Source organism: Macaca mulatta, chromosome X, assembly GCF_049350105.2.
Source record: "Macaca mulatta isolate MMU2019108-1 chromosome X, T2T-MMU8v2.0, whole genome shotgun sequence".
NCBI classification, from domain to species: domain Eukaryota; kingdom Metazoa; phylum Chordata; class Mammalia; order Primates; family Cercopithecidae; genus Macaca; species Macaca mulatta.
In genome coordinates, this window is record NC_133426.1 from 143122351 (window position 1) to 143148092 (window position 25742).

Consider the following 25742-nt stretch of genomic DNA (forward strand, 5'->3'; position numbering starts at 1 on the left):
TATGTTGGCAAATGTGTGGCACTTACCATCATCACCTTTCCTCAAGCATGGGAGACATCAGATCATTTATAGCTCTTTCCTGCTAAGCCTCAGAATTCTTTTCAACACAGCTTCAGGCATCTACTACCAAAGAATCAGCTTAGATAACCCTACTAAACATTTTCAAAGCTGCCCTTTCTTGCTCTGTCAGGACACTTGTCACACTTCACTATTATCACTTGTTGATATGATGATCTGACTCCTCCACCAGAATGTAAGCTTCCTAAACTCGGGGTCTTGTTTGTTTTATTTAACACTGTGTTACCAGCAGACTGCCAGGTATACATGGTAGATGTTAAAAAATGTTGAGGCCGGGCGCGGTGGCTCAAGCCTGTAATCCCAGCACTTTGGGAGGCCGAGACGGGCGGATCACGAGGTCAGGAGATCGAGACCATCCTGGCTGACACGGTGAAACCCCGCCTCTACTAAAAAAAATACAAAAACTTAGCCGGGCGAGGTGGCGGGCGCCTGTAGTCCCAGCTACTCGGGAGGCTGAGGCAGGAGAATGGCGTAAACCCGGGAGGCGGAGCTTGTAGTGAGCTGAGATCCGGCCAGTGCACTCCAGCCTGGGCCACAGAGCGAGACTCCGTCTCAAAAAAAAAAAAAAAAAAAAAAAAAAAAAAATGTTGAATGAATGAATGAATAAATGAATGAATGTATTCAGATGGTGTCCCTGATATAGACAGTAGCTGATTATAGCAAGGATTTTTTGTTTGTTGGTTAGTTTAAATGACTTAAAACAAATATTTTTTCTCGTTAATGATTTTTACCATTTTATTAAGCTGTAACTGACACATAAGGAACTGCATATATATGATTTAATGAATTTTGACATATACATACATCTTTGATACAATCACACAAATGCAATCCAGATAAACCTTTCCATCACCCCCAAAATCTTCCTTGTGCCCTTTCAATTCTTTCTTTCCCCTTTGCCTCCAAATCCCAGGCAACCACCAATCTATTTTCAGTGTCTATAGATTAGTTTGCATTTTCAAGAATCTTATATAAATGGAAGTACACAGTATGGTACTATCTTTTTCCTGGCTTCTTTAACTCAACATCATCATTTTCAGACTCATTCATATTATTGTGTCTGTCCATAGTTCTATAACAAGGTTTGTTTGATGTACTTGTGACTTAAGCAAAATAAGTATAGTTAATCAAAAGTTCTCATTGATGTTGACCCATGGCCAAATCTATGTAATGGAAATAAAAACATAATCCATTTGTTGATAAATAAAATTCCCAAATCTGACGAACTTAAACACATTTTTATATGTCATTTGAACAGTTTTCACAATTGCTCATCAAAATTTTACTCTACAGACAAACAAAATCTGGCAGTATTATTGAGGTATCACTTACATCTTCTGATGAAGAACAAAGCCTGAGTAAATTTTGTGAACCCAGCCTCCTCCAAAACAGGCTTGAGTTCACCAAGGTCATCTGGATAAAACTCGGCCTCGTTTTGGACACTCACTACAGCAAATATTACTATGAGTCATAAAGTATATCAGAATGGCAAGGCCACTGCCTCAAGGCAAAAGAACCAGTTCTATTTGTATAAAGATTGGAAGTTACAGTTGGTGTGCTAAAATGTCAACAAATCTAGGAATTCCAGGGTAGTGGCAAGCATATAGGTGAAATGGGTACCCACGAAACCCAGGCTGGTTAGGGACTCAAATGAAGATAGGAAGGAGCTGAAGAACTGAGGGAATGTGGGGAGAGGGGGAATCCAAAGACTGGGGTCACAGCAACACAAAGAGCAGGCTTCACACAAGAGCATGAGAAAAAAAAAGCAAAGATCTCTCACCCTACCTCAGAACCTCGGTACCACACCCTCTGGGCCACTGAACCTGCCTCTTCAAGGGCTTTCCCACTTCCATCTTCTCATCCTAATGAACTCTCTAACAAGGCACATTTGGGTTGATTTTCCAAAAACACCTCTAGTGTTAATACCCCTGTTCAAAAACCCTCAAAGGCTCTCTATTGCCTAAAGCAGTGATTGACAGAAAACAATGTTCATATGATCATCTCCTGTGAGGCATAGAACGTAAGCTAAAATAGGTAACATTTCATGAAAAATCAAAAGATCTTCAGGAAATAAGGCAAATGTGAACATTTATTAAGACTGAATGCTGGGTACACTGGTACCTGTTTTACTATTTAGTTTCATGTGTTTAAAATGTTACTAACCGATTCTCTTTCATTTCAAATCTACTAAGGCACTTATTTAAAAATAATATTTGTGAGCTCTCTTCCCAGATACTCTAGTTCAGAAGATCTGCAGTGGGATAAAGGAATCTGTGTTTTCAAAGTATCCCACTTGATTCTGATACAGATAGACCAAGGTCACACTTAGAGAAATGAGTTTATCGGTCTCTAACCTTCTACCCCATTCTAATTTCTGCCAACACTTGGGTCATTTCAATATCCACAAGAACAACAATCCAACATCATGACCCCTCAGTTCCTTGACCTTCTCAACCTGTAATCAATTTATTACCTCTCATTTCCCCTTTATGCCTATTCTGAGAAAATGGACCTGGGGCCTTGAAATATTTTTGACTTTGCCAGCTGGCATGATATGAAGTTTTATCAGTAGGCAGTGGTGGAGAGACATTGCAGGAAGAAGGGGTTTTACTTCCTGTTTTCTGTGTGCTCACTCCACAAGCTCCTGCCGAGCTCCCAGCTTTCCTATTGCCTACCTACTGCAGCACTGGTTTTCCCAACAAACAGCAGGTAGCAGCCTCCCCAGGCACTACCCTTGAGTGTTTAGGCAGCAAAGCATCTCTGATGAGACACCTTCCATGTGAACCAGCACCGTAGAGGGATATATTTCAGCAAGTTCCAGAGAATGTACGTCCAATAAGTTCCACCGACTCAGCACCAGAGCAACTTCTCCAATAAGGCCTGGATCTCAGCCTTGGGTGGAGAGGAGGGTTATCACAGCTCTAGAGGTATCAGCCATTACACATTATTTTTATATTGTCTGCTATTTATATCTGCTATCCCATATTTTTCAGAGTTTCCTTCACTTATTACGAGCCAATCCTTCAATACTGCAATCCCCTGTTATTGTTAATTCTTTATGTTAAACTTTTCTTGTTAAAATTACTATGTAATAGGCTGGGCACGGTGGTTCACACCTGTAATCCCAGTACTTTGGGAGGCCAAGGTGGGTGGATCACCTGAGGTCAGGACTTCAAGACCAGCTTGGCCAACATGGTGAAACCCAGTCTCTAATAAAAATACAAAAATTAGCCAGGCATGTGGGGCATCTGTAATCCCAGCTACTCTGGAGGCTGAGGCAGGAGAATAGCTTGAACCCGGGAGGCAGAGTTTGCAGTGAGCCAAGATCATGCCATTGCACTCCAACCTGGGCGACAAGAGCCAGACTCCATCTCAAGAAAAAAAAAAAAAAATTACTATGTAGTGTCTATGTTCTGATTGGACCCCAACTGATACATCTTATTATCTTAAATGTATACTTCCTCTCCACTTTAGCTAACCTCTTGGAAGGTTACACCTTGTACTTTTTTATCACACAAATTTCTCTGTCTCCTAAGTCATGAATTCCAACATTACTTTTTTTTTTTTTTCAAGACAGAGTCTCGCTCTGTCACCCAGGCTGGAGTGCAGTGGCGCCATCTTGGCTCACTGCAACCTCCACCTCCCAGGTTCAAGCGATTCTTCTGCCCCAGCCTCCTGAGCAGCTGGGACCACAGGTGCACACCACCAGGCCTGGCCAATTTTTTTTGCATTTTTAGTAGAGACGGGGTTTCAACATGTTGGTCAAGCTGGTCTCGAACTCCTGACCTCATGATCCACCTGACTCAGCCTCCCAAAGTGCTGGGACCACAGGCATGAGCCACCGCGCCTGGCCCAACATTACATTTTCTAAAAAACCTACCATGTTTCCAGCTTGCTTGTTACTCCCACTACAATTCCTTGACCTCATAGGTATCTCCAAATCATTTTTTTTTCTAAAATGAGTATACAAATTTACATTCCCACAAGCAGGGTATGATTTCCCATTGCTCCATGTCATAGGTAACACTTGATATTTCAGACTTAAAATCTTGTTATTTCGTGGGTATGACATTTACATTTCTATGATTACTAATGAGGTTGAGCATTTAATATGCTTATTGGCCATATATGTTTCCTCTTCTGTGAGATACTCCTTCCTACTGCCCATTTTTCTATTGGGTTGTTTGTCTTTTTGTTACTGGTTTGTGAAAGTTTGCTGTACATTAAAGATATGAAATTTATGTCATTTATATGTGTTTGCAAATATCTTCTTATATCTTTGTTTTTCATTTTATGGTGTCTTTTAAGGAACAGAGGGTCTTAATTTTTAAAAATGAAATACTTTATCTCACTCTTGTGTAAAATAAATGTAGAATTTGGCTTTCCAAGCCTAAAATGCAGTTTCGTAATCATCAGAGACCCAGGATTCTACTCTCCTGCCTCCTTGCCATACTTAGCTTGTCACCTCATAGTTCAGAATGACTATTTATGTGAATGTCGCTTAGGCAATGGTTTCTTAGATATAACACCAACACAACAAGCAACAGAAGGAAAAAAATTGATAAATTGGTCTTCACTAAAATTAAAATTTTTGTGCTTCAAAGGTATATTTGTCCATTCTCATGCTGCTAATAAAGACATATTCAACACTGGGTAACTTATGAAGGAAAGGTTTAATTGCCTCACAGTTCAGCATGGTTGGGGAGGCCTCAGGAAACCGACAATCATGGCAGAAGGGGAAGTGAACATGTCCTTCTTCACACGGTGGCAGCAAGAAGTGCCAAACAAAAGGGTGAAAAGCCCCTTATAAAATCATCAGATCTCGTGAGAACTCACTCAGTATCACGAGAACAGCAGCATGGGAGTAACTGCCCCCATGATTCAGTTACCTCCCACCAGGTCCCTCCCATGATATGTGGGGATTATGGGAACTACAATTTAAGACGAGATTTGGGTGGGGACACAGCCAAACCATATCAAAAGGACACCATCAAGAAAGTGAAAAGACAACCCACAGAATGGAAGGAAAATATCTGCAAATCATATATCTGATAAGGGACTTGTATCTAGAATATATAAAGAACTCATAACTAAATAATAATAAAAAGACAAATAAGTATAATGGATAAAAATTGAGTAGACATTTCTTGGGTTTTTTTGTTGGTGGTAGTGGTGGTTTTGTTTTGTTTTTTGTTTTTTTGGGTTTTTTTTTTGAGACGGAGTCTCACTCTGTCGCCCAGGCTGGAGTGCAGTGACACTATCTCAGCTCACTGCAAACTCCACCTCCTGGGTTCATGCCATTCTCCTGCCTCAGCCTCCCGAGTAGCTAGGACTACAGGTGCCCACCACCATGCCTGGCTACTTTTTTTTTTTTAATTTTTTTAATTTTTAGTAGAGATGGGGTTTCACCATGTTAGCCAGGATAGTCTTGATCTCCTGACCTTGTGATCCGCCTGCCTCGGCCTGAGTAGACATTGCTACAAAGAAGATGTACAAACGGCCAATAGGCACGTGAAAAGATGCTCAACATCTTTAGCAATCAGAGAAATGCAAATCAAAACCACAATGGGATTCCATTTCATACCCATTTGGATGGCAATAATAAAAAAGACAGACAATAACTAGCGTTGGCAAGAATGTGGAGAAACTGAAATCCTCATACAATGCTAGTGAGAGTGTAAAGTGATGGGGCTGCTGTGGAAAACAGTTTGCAGTTCCTCAAAATGTTAAACATAGTTACCATATGGCCCAGTTATTCCACTCCAAGAGAAATGAAAACATATATCCACACAAAAACTTATATACAAGTACTCACAGCAGCATTATTCATAACAGTAAAAATTGAAAACAACTCAAATGTCCATATCACCTGATAAATTGATAAATAAAATGTTATAATGGAATATTGGTCATAAAAAATTAATGATGTACGGACACATGCTACATCTTGAATGAACCTCGAAAACATTATGCTACATGAAGGAAGTCAGACACAAAAGATAATATATTGTATGATTCCACTTATATGAAATATTCAGAATAGGCAAACCCCTAACGACATAAAAGTAGAACAGCAGTTGCCTAGGACTGGGGTGAGTGTTGAGAGGAAATGATAAGTTATCACTCATAGGTATGAGGGTTTTAAGGGGGAAGGGGAGCAATAACAAGAATGTTCTAAAATTGATTTGGTGATGGTTGGACAATTCTATGAATATACGTAAAGCCATTGAATTGTACACTTTACATAATGTACAATAGCTTTTCAATAGTTAAATGGTTAAACAAACTGTGGTACATGCATATCATGGCATACTACTCAGGACTAAAAAGGAATAAACTATTGATATATGCAACAACTCAGATGGATCACAAGGGAATTATGCTGAGTAAAAAAAGCCAGTCTCAAAAAGTTATATGCTGTATGATTTCATTTATATAATATTCTTGAAATGAAAGACGCCCAGTGGTCTCACAATGCCAGAGGTACAATGTGTGTGTAAAAATATTGCCTCTGACAAACAGTACAAAGGCATAGAGGATTATATAGTCTGCTTTCCCAAGGAGAAGTGAATACTTTTCTTCTGGAGGGGCAACTTGGGTTCTGGAGGCATTTTGCTGACAATCTGGCCTCTGGTGGTACATCAGGAGTCATTTTCAGCTTTTCCTACTCCTTAGGTTTTGCCAGAACCCATTGGGCAACGAATATTGGAAAATCTGCCAAGGGGAAAAAATTCAAAGGCATAGAAGACTATTGTGTAAAATCACCAAATTGGATGGCCAGTGTGTTCTCTTCCCTACTCCATACCACGATGGGGTAGGTGATGATGCAGTCTGGTCACAAAGAATTGACATCATACATAATGGAACCTTCATATATTGTGAGTTGAAGATTTTAAAGATGAATGTGGAAAAGCCTTTAACAAAGATGCATAGTCCAATGTTCTCAGGGGCATTGGTGAAATGCTCATTCTTTATGACAAACTGAAGAAGCCATCTAAGTGCAATCTAAATAGAAATGAGAACCAAGAGAATCATGAGAATATGTACCATGCTTATTATTTTCAACCACTGAGAAAGTTCCATTGTCTTTTTACCCAGGCCAGATCATGTCTGTAGACATGTCTGTAGAAAGATACAGAGAAGGAGACCCGCTGTGATCACATTTGATCATTGGAACTGATTATTCTGTATATGTTGATCATGGTCGGGGGCAGCAACCATCATTATAGGTCTACAGAGGACAGATCTCAAGCTAAGCAGATCTAGAAACCACTTAGTTTAAATGTTTCTTATGGTACCCTCAAGTTTTGTTTCAGTATTTTTTTAAAAGCAGTCCCACTTGTACTAAACCACCACATACTATTTTTGCACCGTTGAATATTTGCAATATTGCTCTATGTTGGGCATTCTGCCATAAAATAATAAATACACAAAATACTCTTTTTTAAAAAATCAAATATCAATGGAGCATTGATTTAAATTATAATGCACCTATCAAATCAAATACTTAAGCAGCTTCTAGAAAGAATGACATAAATCATGTACTGACATGGAAAGATATCCAAAATATACTAAGTTTAAAAAGCAAATTGCAAAATAGCACATATGGTCTGATCCCCTTTGTAAAAATAGATGCTTAATTGTCCTTATTTAAAAAAATACAATGGTCAGTCACGGCAGCTCACGCCTGTAATCCCAGCTACTAGGGAGGCTGAGGCAGGAGAATCTCTTTAACCCGGGAGGTGGAGGTTGCAGTGAGTCAAAACAAGTCCGGGTGACAGAGTGAGACCCTGTCTCAAAAAAAAAAAAAAAGGACTAGAAACGCAGCTCTTTTTACTGAATATTCATTAGATGTTTCCTCAACTTCAGATGCAGAAGGTTAAATTGATCATACCACTCAGTTTATCATACATATAAAAACTCTCCTCCCATTTTTTCCCTTCATTCACAAACACTATTCCCCTCACAGATGCCATTCTAATATGCATAATAAATGTCATTAAATATCCATGTTCTCTCATACTGTATGTAATGCGCTTTTCTGTGCAGAAAAGAGGTTCAGGTTGTCCATTGCACAAGAGCCTTAAAAGCAATGCTATTCACAATCACAGATATTTTAATATTTTTACAATTCAAAGACTCTAAGTTTAAGAACTCAGGGATTTCAGATTGGTGATTTCAATATGACTGTACACGATCAATTCAACATCCTATTTTCTCAGTTCTTTGAGGAACAGCGAGTTTGGAGAGTATCAGGAGCTCAGTGTTTGGCATGTCATGTCATCACAATTGAAAAGGCTATTTATCATCCAAGTACAGGTTATCTTTAAAGCATTGAAAGAAGTTAGAAATTATTTGACAAAAACTGAATGTACTATTTAAGAAAAATTTATTAATAATGCTAAACAAATTGTAGGGTCTCTTAAAATTGACACCAACTTCTCCAATATAGAAACACTAGAAAAAGGCAAAAGACAATTCATTTCAACTGTATATCTGAGCCCATATATGATCTATATAACCCCATAGAGCCAATCTGTGATCAATTTCAAATTCAAATTTTAAAATATTATATAAATTCCTTATAAATTCTGGATATTAGACTTTTGACATGTGCATAGTTTGCAAATATGTTCTCTCATTCTGTAGGTTGTCTGTTTACCCTGTTGATAGTTTCTTTTGCTGTGCAGAGGTTCATTAGTTTAATTAGATCTCACTTGTGAATTTTTGTTTTTGTTGCAATTACTTTTGAAGTTTTCACCATGAAATTTTTGCCAGGGCCTATGTTGAGAATGGTATTCTGTTGGGTATTATATTCATTACCTGGGGTAATAATCTGTATACCAAACACCTGTGACATGCAATTTACCTATGTAACAAACCTACACATGCAATCGCTGAACCTATTATTAAAATAGAAGTTGGAAAAAGAAAAAAAATCGTTCCTATCACGTCGGGGTCAATGGGCATTTTGGGCGATTGTGGTGTCTCACGCCTGTAATCCCAGCACTTTGGGAGACCAAGGCAGGCAGATCACCTGAGGTCAGGAGTTCAAGACCAGCCTGGTCAACATGGTGAAATGCCATCTCTACTAAAAATACAAAACTTATCTGGGCATGGTGGCCCATGCCCGTAATCCCAGCTACTTGGGAGGCTGAGGCAGGAGAATCACTTGAACCCGGGAGGCAGAGGTTGCAGTGAGCCAAGATCACATGCCACTGCACTCTGACCTGGGCCACAGAGCAAGGCTCCATCTCAAAAGAAAAAGAAGCATTGTATAAAATATCATATTTAGCTCTTTTCTGGCTGAAACCATAGGGTATCGAAGAGAAGTTTCCTGCTGTTCCAGAAACCCTTAAGAAAAAGTGGAGGAATTTCGCAGAGCCTGAGAAAGAAGTTTGCTCAAAAGATGCTTTGAAAGGCAAGGAGGAAGTTTTTGTATGAAAAAAATGAAGCACTGTCACAAGGAATATAGATAAATGTACAGAGCTGAAATCAAAATAGCTAGGATGGCAAGAAAAGCTGGCAACTTTCTATGTACCCACAAACCCAAATTGGCATTTATCATCAGGATCAGAGGTAGCAATGCTCTGAGCCCAAAGGTCCGAAAGGTGTTGCAGCTTCTTCACTTTCTTCAATGGAACCTTTGAGAAGCTCAACAAGGATTCAATTAACAAGTTGATGATTGTAAAACCATATATTGCATGGGGGTACCCAAAGCTGAAGTCAGTAAATGACCTAATCTACAAGCGTGGTTATGGAAAAATCCATGAGAAATGAGTTGCCTTAAGTTGCTCATCAGCTTAAGGAGATTTGGGGCTGAGACGATGGGGTTTTCTAAATATACAATCATGTCATCTGCAAACAGGGACAATTTGACTTCTTCTCTTCCTAATTGAATACCCTTTATTTCTTTCTCTTGCCTGATTGTCCTAGCCAGAACTTCCAACACTATGTTGAATAGTAGTGAGAGAGGGCATCCCTGTCTTATGTCAGTTTTCAAAGGGAATGCTTCCAGTTTTTGCCCATTCAGTATGATATTGTCTGTGGGTTTGTCATAAATAGCCCTTACTATTTTGAGATACGTTCCATTAATACCGAATTTATTAAGAGTTTTTAGCATGAAGGGCTGTTGAATTTTGTCAAAGGCCTTTTCTGTATCTATTGAGATAATCATGTGGTTTTCGTCTTTGGTTCTGTTTACATGCTGGATTACGTTTATTGATTTGCGTATGTTGAACCAGCCTTGCATCCCAGGGATGAAGCCCACTTGATCATGGTGGATAAGCTTTTTGATGTGCTACTGGATTTGGTTTGCCAGTATTTTATTGAGGATTTTTGCATCGATGTTCATCAGGGATATTGGTCTAAAATTCTCTTTTTTTGTTGCGTCTCTGCCAGGCTTTGGTAACAGGATGATGTTGGCCTCGTAAAATGAGTTAGGGAGGATTCCCTCTTTTTCTATCAATTGGAATAGTTTCAGAAGGAATGGTACCAGCTCCTCCTTGTACCTCTGATAGAATTCGGCTGTGAATCTGTCTGGTCCTGGACTTTTTTTGGTTGGTAGGCTATTAATTATTGCCTCAATTTCAGAGCCTGCTATTGGTCTATTCAGGGATTCAACTTCTTTCTGGTTTAGTCTTGGGAGAGTGTATGTGTCCAGGAATTTATCCATTTCTTCTAGGTTTTCGAGTTTATTTGCATAGAGGTGTTTATAGTATTTTCTGATGGTAGTTTGTATTTCTGTGGGGTCGGTGGTGATATCCCCTTTATCATTTTTTTATTGTGTCTATTTGATTCTTCTCTCTTTTCTTCTTTATTAGTCTTGCTAGAGGTCTATCAATTTTGTTGATCTTTTAAAAAAACTAGCTCCTGGATTCATTTATTTTTTGAAGGGTTTTTTGTGTCTCTGTCTCCTTCAGTTCTGCTCTGATCTTAGTTATTTCTTGCCTTCTACTAGCTTTTGAATGTGTTTGCTCTTGCTTCTCTAGTTCTTTTAATTGTGATGTTAGGGTGTCAATTTTAGATCTTTCCTGCTTTCTCTTGTGTGCATTTAGTGCTATAAATTTCCCTCTACACACTGCTTTAAATGTGTCCCAGAGATTCTGGTATATTGTATCTTTGTTCTTATTGGTTTCAAAGAACATCTTTATTTCTGCCTTCATTTCGTTATGTACCCAGTAGTCATTCAGGAGCAGGTTGTTCAGTTTCCATGTAGTTAAGCGGTTTTGATTGAGTTTCTTAGTCCTGAGTTCTAGTTTGATTGCACTGTGGTCTGAGAGACAGTTTGTTATAATTTCTGTTCTTTTACATATGTTGAGGAGTGCTTTACTTCCAACTATGTAGTCAATTTTGGAATAAGTGCTATGTGGTGCTGAGAAGAATGCATATTCTGTTGATTTGGAGTGAAGAGTTCTGTAGATGTCTATTAGGTCCGCTTAGTGCAGAGTTGAGTTCAATTCAATTGCTTCAAAAAGAATAAAATACCTAGGAATCCAACTTACCAGGGATATGAAGGACCTCTTCAAGCAGAACTACAAACCACTGCTCAGTGAAATAAAAGAGGACGCAAACAAATGGAAGAACATACCATGCTCATGAATAGGAAAAATCAATATCATGAAAATGGCCATACTGCCCAAGGTAATTTATAGATTCAATGCCATCCCCATTAAGCTACCAATGACTTTCTTCACAGAATTGGAAAAAAACTGCTTTAAAGTTCATATGGAACCAAAAAAGAGCCCGCATTGCCAAGACAATCCTAAGCCAAAAGAACAAACCTGGAGGCATCACACTACCTGACTTCAAACTATACTACAAGGCTACAGTAACCAAAACAGCATGGTACTGGTACCAAAACAGAGATATAGACCAATGGAACAGAACAGAGCCCTCAGAAATAATACCACACATCTACAGCCATATGATCTTTGACAAACCTGACAAAAACAAGAAATGGGGAAAGGATTCCCTGTTTAATAAATGGTGCTGGGAAAATTTGGCTAGCCATAAGTAGAAAGCTGAAACTGGATCCTTTCCTTACTCTTTATACGTAAATTAATTCAAGATGGATTAGAGACTTAAATGTTAGAGCTAAAACCATAAAAACCCTAGAAGAAAACCTAGGGTATACCATTCAGGACATAGGCATGGGCAAGGACTTCATGTCTAAAACACCAAAAGCAATGGCAACAAAAGCCAAAACTGATAAATGGGATCTAGTTAAACTAAAGAGCACCTGCACAGCAAAAGAAACTACCATCAGAGTGAACAGGCAACCTACAGAATGGGAGAAAATTTTTGCAATCTACTCATCTGACAAAGGGCTAATATCCAGAACCTACAAAGAACTCAAACAAATTTACAAGAAAAAAACAAACAACCCCACCAAAAAGTGGGCAAAGGATATGAACAGACACTTCTCAAAAGAAGACATTCATACAGCCAACAGACACATGAAAAAATGCTCATCATCACTGGCCATCAGAGAAATGCAAATCAAAACCACAATGAGATACCATCTCACACCAGTTAGAATGGCAATCATTAAAAAGTCAGGAAACAACAGGTGCTGGAGAGGATGTGGAGAAATAGGAACACTTTTACACTGTTGGTGGGACTGTAAACTAGTTCAACCATTGTGGAAAACAGTATGGCCATTCCTCAAGGATCTAGAACTAGAAATACCATTTGACCCCGCCATCCCATTACTGGGTATATACCCAGAGGTATAAGTCATGCTGCTATAAAGACACATGCACACGTATGTTTATTGCAGCACTATTCAGGATAGCAAAGACTTGGAATCAACCCAAATGTCCATCAGTGAGAGACTGGATTACGAAAATGTGGCACATATACACCATGGAATACTATGCAGCCATAAAAAAGGATGAGTTCGTGTCCTTTGTAGGGACATGGATGCAGCTGGAAACCATCATTCTCAGCAAACTATCGCAAGAACAGAAAACCAAACACCACATGTTCTCACTCATAGGTGGGAATTGAACAATGAGATCACTTGGACACAGGAAGGGGAACATCACACACTGGGGCCTATTGTGGGGAGGGGGAGGGGGAAGGGATAGCAGATATACATTAGGAGATATACCTAATGTAAATGACAAGTTAATGGGTGCAGCACACCAACATGGCACGTGTATACATATGTAACAAACCTGCACGTTGTACACATGTACCCTAGAACTTAGAGTATAATAAAAATAAATAAATAAATAAAAATAAAATGTGGCACAAAATTAAAAAACAAAAAAGACAAAAGCTCCTTTTATAAACTGATGCTTGGGGTTTCAAAAAAAGAAATGAAATGAGTTGCCTTGACAGATAACACTTTGATTGCTCGATCTCTTGGTAAATACAGTATCATCTGCAGGGATGATCTTGTTAATGAGATCTATACTGTTGGAAAAATGCTTCAAAGAAACAAATAACTTCATGTGGCCCTTCAAATTATCCTCTCCACGAGGTGGAATGAAGAAAAAGACCTCCCATTTTGTAGAAGGTGGAGATGCTGGCAACAGGGAGGACCAGATCAGCAGGCTTCTTAGAAGAATGAACTAAGGCGTCTACTGTGATTATTTTTTTAATCTGGTCAGTTAACAAACAGTACGTGCTTTCAAATTGAAATAGATAAGTAAATAAAATGTCATATTTAAAGGAAAAATTTAAAATAAAGATCATAATGGCTGTATTCATTTCCTATGACTGCTATAACAAGTTACCACAAATTCAGTGGCTTAAAACAACAGAAATGTATTCACTCACAGTCTCCTGGAAGCCAGAAGTCTGAAATCAAGCTGTCAGTAGGGCCATGCTTCCTTCAGAGATTTCAGGAAAGAATCCATTCCTTGCTTCTTCCAGCTTCTGGTGGCTGCTGGCATTCCTTGGCTTGTAGCCACAATCTGTGTCTGTCTTCACAGTACCTCCTCCGTGTGTCTGTAGTCTCCCCACCGCCTCTTCCTTATAAAGACACTTGTGATGGCATTATGTCCCACTTGGACAATCCAGGATAACCTCCTAAGCCCAAGATCCTCAACTTGGGCTGGGCATGGTGCCTCATGCTTGTAATCCCAGCACTTTGGGAGGTGAAGGCAGGCAGACTGCTGGAGTTCAAAACCAGTCTGGGCAACATGGTGAAACCCTGTCTCTACCAAAAATACAAAAAATTAGCCAGGCAAGGTGGCAGGCACCTGTGGTCCCAGCTACTCGGGAGGTTGAGGTGGGAGAATCACCTGAGCCCAGGACGTGGAGGTTGCAGTGAGCTGAGATTGTGCCACTGCACTCCAGCCTGAGCAACAGAGCAAGACCCTCTCTCGGGGGGGAAAAAAAAATCCTCAACTTAATTACATCTGCAAAAATCTGCTTCCCAAATAAAGTTACATTTACAGGTTCCAGGAATTAGGAACTGATGTCTTTGGGGGACCATTATTCAGCCAAGTATAATTACCTTTACAGTGTTCTAAAAAACATATAAAACTTAATTATTATAAAATAATAATATAAACATAAACCAATAATAAAATTAACAAATACATCTACAAAAATTTTACAATTGAAATGACTGATGAAAATATATATGGAGAGTGATACTGATGATTTTTAATGTGTGAGGAACTAAAATCTGGAACTAAAAAGTTGATTACTAAAATCTAGTAAGACTCTAGGCCAGACGTGACTTGTGCCTGTAATCCCAGTACTTTAGGAGGCCGAGGCAGGAGGCTCACTTAAACCCAGGAGTTTGACACAAGCCTGGGCAACATAGGGAGACCCTGCCTCTACAAACCGAAAAATTAAAAATCAGCCAGATGTGATGGCACATACCTGTGGTCTCAGCTGCTTGGGGGACTGAGGTGGGAGGATTGCTTGAGCCCAGGAGGTTGAGGCTGTGGTGAGCCCTGTTCGTGCCACTGCACTCCAGCCTGGGTGACACAGCAAGACTCTGTCTTAAAAAATAAAAAATAAAAAAAACGATTAAGACTCTTGTTGAAGTGCTGCAACATATTTGCAGCAATAATTTATCAGTACATTTCCAAATAGCTCATGAGCTCTCAGGATATATTAATTTTGTCAACAATGACCACCATTAAAGAATGTAGCTTCCCAAAATTAAAATTTATTAAGAACTACTTAATATGTACAGTGTTAAAAGAAAGACTGTCATGTATAGTGACAAGCAAGCAAGCAAGCATTGAAACCGCCATAAAGAATTTTGTTTTGATAAAAGCAAGATGTGAAATTATTTTATAATAAATTATTATATCCTGGTGGCTTCGAGTTGCTAATTGTGATTAAATTTTGGGATTGTCTATACTTTTGTGTTCAATATTTGATTTGTACAATTTATACAAAATGAGTATGTGGGTTTTGTAACCACTCTTACTGGAAATAAATAGAATATTAATTATTTTCTTCTACTTGAGGAAGAGATAGGGCTTTTGGTTTGTATTGTTTTATTTTCACACAGGAATAATATGGCATAGCAGTGGTTCTGTTTGAAACAGATTTTTCATTTGGCTTCCATGACTCCACACAGTTTTCCTTTGGCCTCCTTGGTTTCTGTTTGTCTCTTTTGCCAGTTTCTCCTCTTCTTTCAGGTTATTAAATATGGGAGTGCTCTAGGACTCAGGCCCTGGGCAGCTTCAGTTTTCTATCTCCATTTACTCCCTGGGTGATTTCATCCAGCTTCATGGCAGTAAATCCCCAGCCCTGACCTCTACTTTGAACTCTAGACTCATATTTCCATTGCCTACTCACTATCTCCATTTGGATGATCTAATCTCAAACTCAATAGGACCCAAATTGGGCACCTAACCTTTTCGCCCAATGCATGCATCAAGCCAGTTCTTCCTAAAGGAACTGGGAGGCAAGGAGGTTTGATTGATCCATGTGAATACTGAAATCATCAAGTCTAAAAACCTTGGAGTTGTGCTTCACTTCCTCTTACTTTGTATCCTCTTCCTTACACTTTGTATCAGGGCAACTAACAAGTCCTGTCAGTTCTACACAAGTCCAGAACCAATGCTCCTCTCACTTCCTCCCCTGCTGCTACCCTGGCCTAAGCCACATTGTCTCTCACCGGGATCACTGCCAATAACTCCTCACCTGGGGTACCCAGTTCTATTCTTTCCTTTATGCAGTCTATTCTCTACACAGGAGCCAGAATAATTCTTTCAAAACACAGATGAGGTAATCTCCTTCACCTGCTCTCAACTCTCCATCATATTTAGAATATGGAACTTTCCATCATATTTAGAATAGATCCATCATATTTAGAATAAAATTCAAAGGACTTAGATAAACTACTAGGCCCTACAATATCTGACCCTTGCCTACTTTCAAGTTTTCTTTTCTTTTTTTTTTTTTTTCAACCTTTATTTTAAGTTCAAGGGTACATGTGCAGGTTTGTTATATAGTTAAGCTCGTGTCATGGGGGTTTGTTGTACAGATTATTTCATCACCCTGATATTAAGCTTAGTGCCTATTAGTTATTTTTTTCTGATCCTCTCCCTCCTCCTGCTCTCCATTCTCAACTAGGCCCCAGTATCTGTTGTTCCTCTCCATGTCTCCACGTGTTCTCACCATTTAGCGCCCACTTATAAATGTAAACATGCAGTATTGGTTTTCTGTTTCTGCATTAGTTTCATAAGATGATGACATCCAGCTCCATCCATGCTCCTGCAAAGGACTTGATCTTGTTCCTTTTCATGGCTGCATAGTATTCCATGGTGTCTATGTACCACATTTTCTTTATCCAATCTGTCATTCATGGATGTTTAGATTGATTCCATGTCTTTGCTATTGTGAATAGTGCTACAGTGAACATACACGTGCATGTGTCTGTATGACAGAATGATTTCTATTCCTTCGGGTACCTACCAGTAATGGGTTTGCTGGGTTGAATGGTAGTTCTGGTTTTAGCTCTTTGAGGAATTATCACACTGCTTTCCATAATGGCTGAACTAATTTACACTCCCACCAACAGTGTATAAGCACTTCCTTTTCTCTGCAACCTCGTCAGCATCTGTTATTTTTGGCTTTTTAATAATAGCCATTCTGAGTGGTGTGAGATGATATCTCATTGTGGTGTTCATTTGCATTTCCCTAATCATAAGTGATGTTGAGGTTATTTTCATGTGTTTCTTGGCCGCATGTATGTCTTCTTTTGAAAAGTGTCTGTTCATGTACTTTGCCCACTTTTAAATGAGGTTGTTTTTTCCTTGTAAATTTGTTTAAGTTCTTTATAGATGCTGGATATTAGACCTTTGTCAGATGCACAGTTTGCAAAAATGTTCTCCCATTCTGTAGGTTGTCTGTTTACTCTGTTGATAGTTTCTTTTGCTGTGCAGAAGCTCTTTAGTTTAATTAGATCCCATTTGTCAGTTTTTGCTTTTGTTGCAATTGCTTTTGGTATCTTCATCGTGAAATCTTTGCCCTTTCCTATGTCCAGAATGTCAAACCCTATTTTCTACTACAGTTCTCTTTGGTTGGTCTGTTCCAGACCCACTGGCCTCCTTGCATGCATGCAGGTCCCAACCTCAGGGCCTTTGCACTTTCTTTCCTTTTTTTTTTTTTTTTTTGAGACATAATCTTGCTCTGTCGCCTAGGCTGGAGTGTAGTGGCACAATTTCAGGTCACTGTAACCTCTGCCTCTCAGGCTCAAGCAATTCTGCCTCAGCCTCCCGAGTAGCTGGGATTACAGGTTCTCACCACACCTGGCTAATTTTTGTGTATTTTTAGTAGAGACGGGGTTTCACCATGTTGGCCAGACTGGTCTCGAACTCCCAACCTCAGGTAATCTGCTCGCCTTGGCCTCCCAAAGTGCTGGGATTACAGGTGTGAGCCACCACACCTGTCCTGCACTTGCTTTTCTTTCTGTTCATAAAATATTATTTCTTCCAAAAGCCTTCTTTTTGACCATACTATTGAAAATCCACCATCACTCCTTCTCTCTTTTTTTAACATCATTATAGCATTTATCACTAACCTGATATTACATTACATATTTAATTGTTTATTTGTTAGTAGCTCCCACTATAAAGTAAGTTTCATGATAGCTAGGGCTTTGTTTTGTTTACTGCTATACCCTCAGTGTCAAAAAATGCCTAGCACATAAAAGGCATTCAATAAAAGCTTGTTGAATGAATGATAAATGCCAAAATGTCCATGACCTCCTCTATGTTAGTGCTATTGTGGGTGTATTAGGAAATTGTGGGAGACTTTTTCTTTTTAAATTATGTATTTCAGTAGCATTTCATTTTATACAGTAAGAATGTATTGAATTTTTAACCCAAACAAAACAATTGTAAGATGATACATTCCTGTATGACATGAAAAAGAGAAAAAGGTCATAACATAGACACTATTTTAGTGTCTGAGTGTGTATAGAAAAATTTCTGAAAAGACATACATCAAAATGTTAATAGTTATGAACTGCTGATATGACCAACAACATGGATTAATCTCATGGATATAATTTTGAACAAAAGAGGACAGACATAAAAGAGTAAATACTGTATAATTCCACGCAGATATAGTTCAAAAACTGGTAAAACTAATCTACAATGATACAAATCAGAATAGTGATTCTTTCTGGTAGATGGTATAGACTGTGGAGGGGCATGAGGCACTGTCTGTGTTGATGGCAGTATTCTGGGTGATGAGTACACAAGTCTATTTATATGTAAAAATTCATTAAGATTTACAGTATGCAAGTTATCCTTTAATTAAAAAAATAAAAGCCAGGTGCGGTGGCTCACGCCTATAATCCCAGCACTTTGGAAGGCCGAGGTGGGTGGATCACGAGGTCAGGAGATAGAGACCATCCTGGCCAATATGGTGAAACCCATCTCTACTAAAATTACAAAAAAATTAGCCAGGCATGATGGTGTACACCTGTAATCTCAGCTACTCAGGAGGCTGAGGCAAGTGATTCTCTTGAACCTGGGAGGAGGAAGTTGCAATGAGCCGAGATCACGCCACTGCACTCCAGCCTCGACGACATACCAAGACCGTGTCTCAAAAAAAAAAAAAAAAAAAAAAAAATTAGGAGGAATACTAGAGCAAGTTCATGGGACATGCATTCTTTCTCCCTTTCACACACACACTCTCTCTCTTTCTTCATTTCAAGTTATGAGTACAGATAAGGCATTCACTTTAGCTCCTTCTACTTTCTTCCTTTACCCAGATAACCACTACTGTGAGGTTGAGGTGTATTCTAACAGCAGGTTTTATATTTGTATTTGAAAAAAATGAAATATAATTTACATTTAGCAGAATTCACAGATCTGAAAGTACAGTTCAACCAGTTTTTACAAATGCACTCACTCAGGTAACTCAAATCAAGATATGCACTTTTCCATCACCCCAGAGAGTTCCTTCATGCCCTGTCCCAATTAATCCCATGTCCTCCTGACTGAAGTAACCACTGATCTGATTTCTATCACTATAGGTTAGTCTTTCCTATTCCATAACATCAGATAAATGGGAATTTATAGTATGTACTTCTTTTTACCTGACCTCTTTCATTCAACCTGATAGTTTTGAAATTCATCCATGTTGCATACATCAGTAGTTATTCATTTTTATCGGTGAGTAGTATTTGACTGTATGAATATACCATAGTTTATATATTCTTCTGGTGAGGGACATCTGCTCTGTTTCTAGCTTGGGGCTCTTATGAATAAAGCTGCTATGATTGTCCTTATACAAGACTTTTTGTAAACTTAAGCTTTCATTTCTATGAAATACATACCTAGAAGTAGGATTGCTGTGCTGTAAAATATATACATGTCTAACTTTTTAAGAAACTGTCAAACAGTTTTCCTAAGTGATTGTATCATTTTATACTCCTATTGGCATATATGAAAATTTCAGTTGTTTTACATCTTTGCCAACATTTGGTGTTATCATTCTTTTGGCTTTTAGCTATTCTTGTGTGTAGTGATATTTCATAGTAGTTGTAATTGTAATCTCTCTGTTGGCTAACAACGTCGAGCACCTTTTCATGTGTTTATTGGCCATTCACATATCTTCTTTCAGAAATGCGTTTAAATGCTTTGCCCTTTTTTAAAAGTTGGTTTCTGTTGATATTATTGAGTTAGGAGTTCTTCATCCATTTTGAATACAAAACTTTTGTCAGGTGCATTGTAGTGTAGATATTTCCCCAGTGAGCTAAATATTAAGATAATTGAACTCATGGAGATAGAGAGTAGGATAGTTACCAAAGGCTAGGACAGGAGTTGGAGGGGGAAGGGGAGATGGTTAATGAATACAGAAAAATAGTTTGAAAGAATGAATAAGACCTAGTATTTGCTAGCACAACAGAATGACTATAGTAAAAAATAATTTAATAGTTCACTTTAAAATAACTAAAAGAGGCTTGGTGCAGTGGCTTATGCCTGTAATCTCAGCACATTGGGAGGCCAAGGTGGGAGGAGTGCTTTAGCCCAGGAGTTCAAGACCAGTCTGGGCATAGGGAGACCCTGTCTCTACAAAAATAAAATTTAGCTGGGTGTAATAGCACACGCCTGTAGCCTCAGCTACTTGAGAGGCTGAGGTGGGAGGATCGCTTGGACCCAGGAGGTCAAGGCTGCCGTGAACCATGATCACACCACTGCACTACAGCCTGGGCGACAGAGTGAGATCCTGTCTCAAAATAATAATAACTTTAAAAGTATAATTGGATTATTTGAAACACAAATGATAAATATTTGAGGTGATGAATATCCTGTTTACCCTGATGTGATTAACATGTGTTGCATGCCTGTATCAAAATATCTCAGGTAACTCACAAATATATATACCAACTATGTACCCACAAAAATTAAAAACTAAAATTAAAAAACATATATTTCTCCCAGTGTTTGCCTTGCTTATTTAAGGTATCTTTTCATGAGCATTCATTTTTCCATTTTGATGAAGTCCAATTTATCCATTATTTTTCTTTGCAATTAGTGTATCGTGTGTCCTCTAAGTAGTCATTGACTATCCCAAGGTCATACAGAAATTCTTCCGTTTTCGGCCTTGTGTGATGGCTCACGCCTGTAATCCCAACACTTTGGGAGGCTGAGGTGGGTGGATCACTTGAGGTCAGGAGTTTGAGAAAAGCCTGGCCAACATGGTGAAACCTCGTCTCTATCCAAAATATAAAAATTAGCCAGGTGTGGTGGCACATACCTGTAATCCCAGCTATGCGGGAGGCTGAGGCAGGAGAATTGCTTAAACCCAGTAGGTGGAGGTTGCAGTGAGCCGAGATCTTGCCACTGCACTCCAGCCTGGGCAACAGAGTGAGACTCTGTCTCAAAAAAAAAAGAAAGAAGAAAGAAAGAAAAGAAAGAAAAGAAAAGAAAAGAAAAGAAAAGAAAAGAAAAGAAAGAAAATTCTCCAGTTTTCTTCCAGAGCATTATAGCTTTAGTTTTTCCTTTAAGTGTGTAATCTCTCTCAAATTTATTTTGTGTATTGTATTGAGTAGGGAGGTCAAAGATCTAGTTTAACTTCCATATAAATATGCAGTTTTTCAAGTACCCTCCATTAAACTGACTTTCCTTTCCCCTGTCGAATTGCTCTGGGTTGCACACATTCTTAATTTCACTAGGCACTGCCAGATTGCTCATCAGAATGGCTGCACAGGTTTAACCTCACACTAGCAGAATCCAAGGATTTGCTCTCATCCTCTCATATTTTCACAACCACTTGATCATTAAACTTACTTTTGACAATGTGATGGGTCCAGACTTATATCTCATTGTTGTTTTCATTTGCATTTCTCTGATTACTTGTGAGGTAGAGCATCTCTTCATACACGTTTAGTCATTTTGGTTTCCCCTTACGTGATTTGCTTATTCAAGTGCTTTGCCCATTTTTCTTTCTTTTTATTGGGACAAAGTATTGCACTGTGACACAGGCTGGAGTGCAGTGGCGTGATCTCAGCTCACTGCAACCTCTGCCTCCTAGGTTCACGTGATTCTCCTGGCCTCAGCCTCCTGAGTAGCTGGGATTATAAGCATCCACCACCACACCCAGCTAATTTTTGTATTTTTAGTAGAGACGAGTTTTTGCCATGTTGGCCAGGCTGGTCTCAAACTCCTGACCTCAAGTGATCCACCCATCTCAGACTCCCAAAATGCTGGGATTACAGGAATGAGCCACTGCACCTGGCCTTGTGCCCATTTTTCTATGGTGTTGCCAGTCTTTTCAGGTAGTTTTTGAAGAATTCCTTTTAAATTTTGAATATTAAGTTTTTGCCAATTTTATACATTGAAAAGATCTTCTCTCAGCCTATCACCTGACTGTTAGTTTTATCTATGGTATCATTTTTTGGCTTTGGTTATTTAGGCAACTATAAACCTTAACAAGGCATTCACTGACTTCTACTTCTTGTTTCTTGTAGTTTCCTCTTACATTTATTTCTCTTTGTATCAATCAGTTTTCTTAGCTGCAAGCAAGAGGAGATGACTCTGGATGGTTAATTACAAAGGAAGTTCATTAGCTGGATATTGAGAAGGCCACATGATTGTTGAAAAGGCATGTGTCAATAGTTCATTCATTTTTATTGGTTAGTAGTATTCCATCATGGATGTACCAGTTAATTGAACTATTCACCCATGAAAGGATATACGGGTTGCTTTCAGCTTTTGGTTATTATGAATAAGTAAGTACAAACATTTGTGTATGGGTTTTTGTGTACGCCTAAGTTTCTATTTCTCTGAGATAAATGCCCAAATGTGAAATTGGTAGGCTGTGTGATAGCTGCATGTTTAGGTTTGTAAGAAACCATCAAATTTACTTCCAATGTGATTGTATAATTTTACATTCCCATCAACAACATACAAGTGATCAGTTTTTCCAAATTCTGGCCAGCATTTGGTGTTCTCACTATTTTTTACTTTAGCCATTTTGATACATGTGTGATATCTCATTATAATTCTAACTTCCATTTACCTGATGGCTAATGATATTGAACATCTTTTCATGTGCTTATTTGCCATCTGGATATCCTCTTCAGTGAAATGTCTGTTTATATATTTTGCTCATTTTCTAGTTGGATTGTTTTCTTACTGTTGAGTTTTGAGAGTTCTTCATGAAATTTTGATACTAGTCCTTTGTCAGATATGGGGTTTGCAAATATTTTCTCCCAGTCTGCCAGTCTGTAGCTTGTCTTTTCATCCTCTCCACACAGGCTTTTGCTGAGGAAGTTTTTAATTTTTATGAGGTCCAATTTGTCAGTTTTTGCTTTTATTGACCATATGTTTGGTGTCTAGTCTAAAAACTCTGCCTTGTCCTAAATCCTAAGAATTCTCTCCTATGAGAATGGCGTGAACCCGGGAGGCGGAGCTTGCAGTGAGCCGAGATCGTGCCACTGCACTCCAGCCTGGGTGACAGAGTGAGACTCCGTTTCAAAAAAAAAAAAGAATTCTCTCCTATGCTTTTTATGTTTTACATTTAGGTCAGAGATACATTTTTAATCAATTTTTGCATAAGATGTGAAGTTTAGTTTGAGGTTCTTTTTTTGTAAATGGATCTTCAATTGTTCCATTGCCATTTGTTGAAAAGGCTATCTTTTCTCATTGAATTGTTCTGGTACTTTTGTCAAATATCAAATGTCAGCTGGGCACAGTGGCTGACACCTGTAATCCCAGCACTTTGGGAGGCTGAGGAGGGCGGATCACTTGAGATCAGGAGTTCGAGACCAACCTAAGCAACATAGTGAAACCATGTCTCTATTAAAAATACAAAAAAATAGCCGGGTGTGGTGGTGCACGTCTGAGGTCACGCCGACAACTGAAGGATGGTGAAGGTAGAGAATTTTACTGAGCAATTAAAATGGCTCTCAGCAGAGAAGAGAGCTGGAAAGGGAATGGGAAGGGCAGGTCATCTTCCCTGAAGTCAGGAGGTCTCTTCCCTGAAGTCAGGCCATCTCTTTCTCTCTACTGACCGTGTCTGGGGTCTTTTTAGGTAGAGGACGTGCGCAGGGTGGGCCCTAGGTAGTATTGGAAAAGGCAACATTCAATTGGTTAAAAGGCATTATTCAGAAAGAACCAATCAGGAGAGAGCAGGCAAACAGGAATAGAAGTTCTCACTCTGGGCCCTGGGTTTCAGGCTGTTTTGGGTTTGAAGGTGGGGTTTCACCAGGGACCCACCTCTATCTGCCTAGGCATTTGGCTGCTTCCAGTCACTATCATTATAATGGAATATTACTTACTCATAAAAATGAATGAAGTACCAATACAGGCTACATCATGAATGAACCTTTAAAGCATTATATTAAAAAGACAGACACAAAAGATCACACACTGTATGACTCCATTTTTATTTATTATCTGGAACAGGCAAATCCATAGAGATAGGAAGTAGATTAGAGGTTGCCAGGGGCTCAGGGGGAGGGGAGAATGAGGAATTTCTTTCAGGGTTTCTTCATAGGATGTTATTTGGTACAGGGTTTCTAAAGTTGATTGCAGCGATGCTGGCACATGTCTGTGAGTATACTAAAAATCTGAATTGTACACTTTAAGTGGGTTAATTGTATGGTGTGTAAATTACATCTCAATAAAGCTGTTTACATATATATTTACATATATATATTTAAATAAGAGATGAAGTCAACATCACCAATACCATCATCACCCCCTCATAAAGCCAAGACAATTTTTTAAGATAAAGAAAACAAATTTTACTCATAAGATACGAAGTCATACTGTAAAGTTATAATAATTAAATAAGTGTAGTGCTGATTTGGGATTAGGTGAGCAAATCACTAGTGCCCAGAAACTAACCCGTGCATTTGTGGATTTGGTTTATGATAGACATAATATTTCAAATCAATAGGGAAAGAAGACTGACTCCTCAATAAATGAAATTGAGACAATTCGCTATCATCTGGAAAAAGGTAAATTTCCACCTCCTACCACACACGTACACAAATTTTGGAAGGGATGGATTAAATCTTTATATGTGTAAAACCCAACTAAAAATGTATTTAAAGAACATGTAAGAGAATATGTTTTTTACCTTGAGGTAAGGAATAGCTCTCTAAAAAGAACCAAAACAAACCAACAAAAAGCAACCAAAATCATAAACAGTAGCCTTCCTTAAACTGCATCCCAGAATTAGGCAGATTTACTAAAGTGGACACTGCCAACCCTTTAACGACGAGTGCACCCACCCTCCAGTTCCTGGGAGTGCTGCTGCTAACAGCTTATAACTGCAATCTTCTCCATAGAATTGCACTCAGTTGTTGGGAAATACCTTGTTCTATTAGTTTTCTATTGATGCAGTAACAAATTGCTACAATCTTAGTGACTTAAAAACACACACACAGGTATTATCTTAAAGTTCTGTAGAAGTCCAACATGGGTCTTTCTGGGCTAACTAAGACAGAGGATGCAGCAACAAGGAAGCAGAGATCAAGCCCTCACCCACATCAGAGGCGTTTGAACCAGAGCAACTCCATCTTGAATAGGAGCCGGGTAAAATAAGGCTGAGACCTACTGGGCTGCATTCCCAAGAGGTTAAGGCATTCTTAGCCACAGGATGAGATAAGAGGTTGGCACAAGATACAGGTCATAAAGACCTTCCCGATAAAACAGTTTGCAGTAAAGCAGCTGGCTAAAACCCACCACAACCAAGATGGCAATGAAACTGAC

General features: G+C 38.9%; 1 protein-coding gene and 1 long non-coding RNA gene across 3 annotated transcripts in view; one reads left to right on the forward strand and one right to left on the reverse strand.

Annotated features, from left to right (window-relative positions):
- Nucleotides 1-5437: 5437 nt before the first annotated feature.
- The window catches only part of RBMX (RNA binding motif protein X-linked), a 96456-nt gene continuing 76151 nt past the window's right edge, over nucleotides 5438-25742 (reverse strand). Inside the window, exons 13-15 of one of the 2 annotated variants that reach the window (XR_013413069.1) lie at nucleotides 14923-15044; nucleotides 13867-14061; nucleotides 5438-7083 (exon numbers count right to left, since the gene is read on the reverse strand). The gene's annotated coding sequence lies outside the window, so the exon portion shown is untranslated. Of the gene's footprint in view, nucleotides 7084-13866; nucleotides 14062-14922; nucleotides 15045-25742 lie in introns of those variants that run through there. The other variant, XR_013413068.1, reaches the window with a different exon arrangement.
- LOC144338741 (uncharacterized) lies at nucleotides 17650-22008 on the forward strand. The gene is made up of 2 exons (XR_013413089.1): nucleotides 17650-17716; nucleotides 21613-22008. It is a non-coding gene; the product is annotated as an uncharacterized LOC144338741 (long non-coding RNA).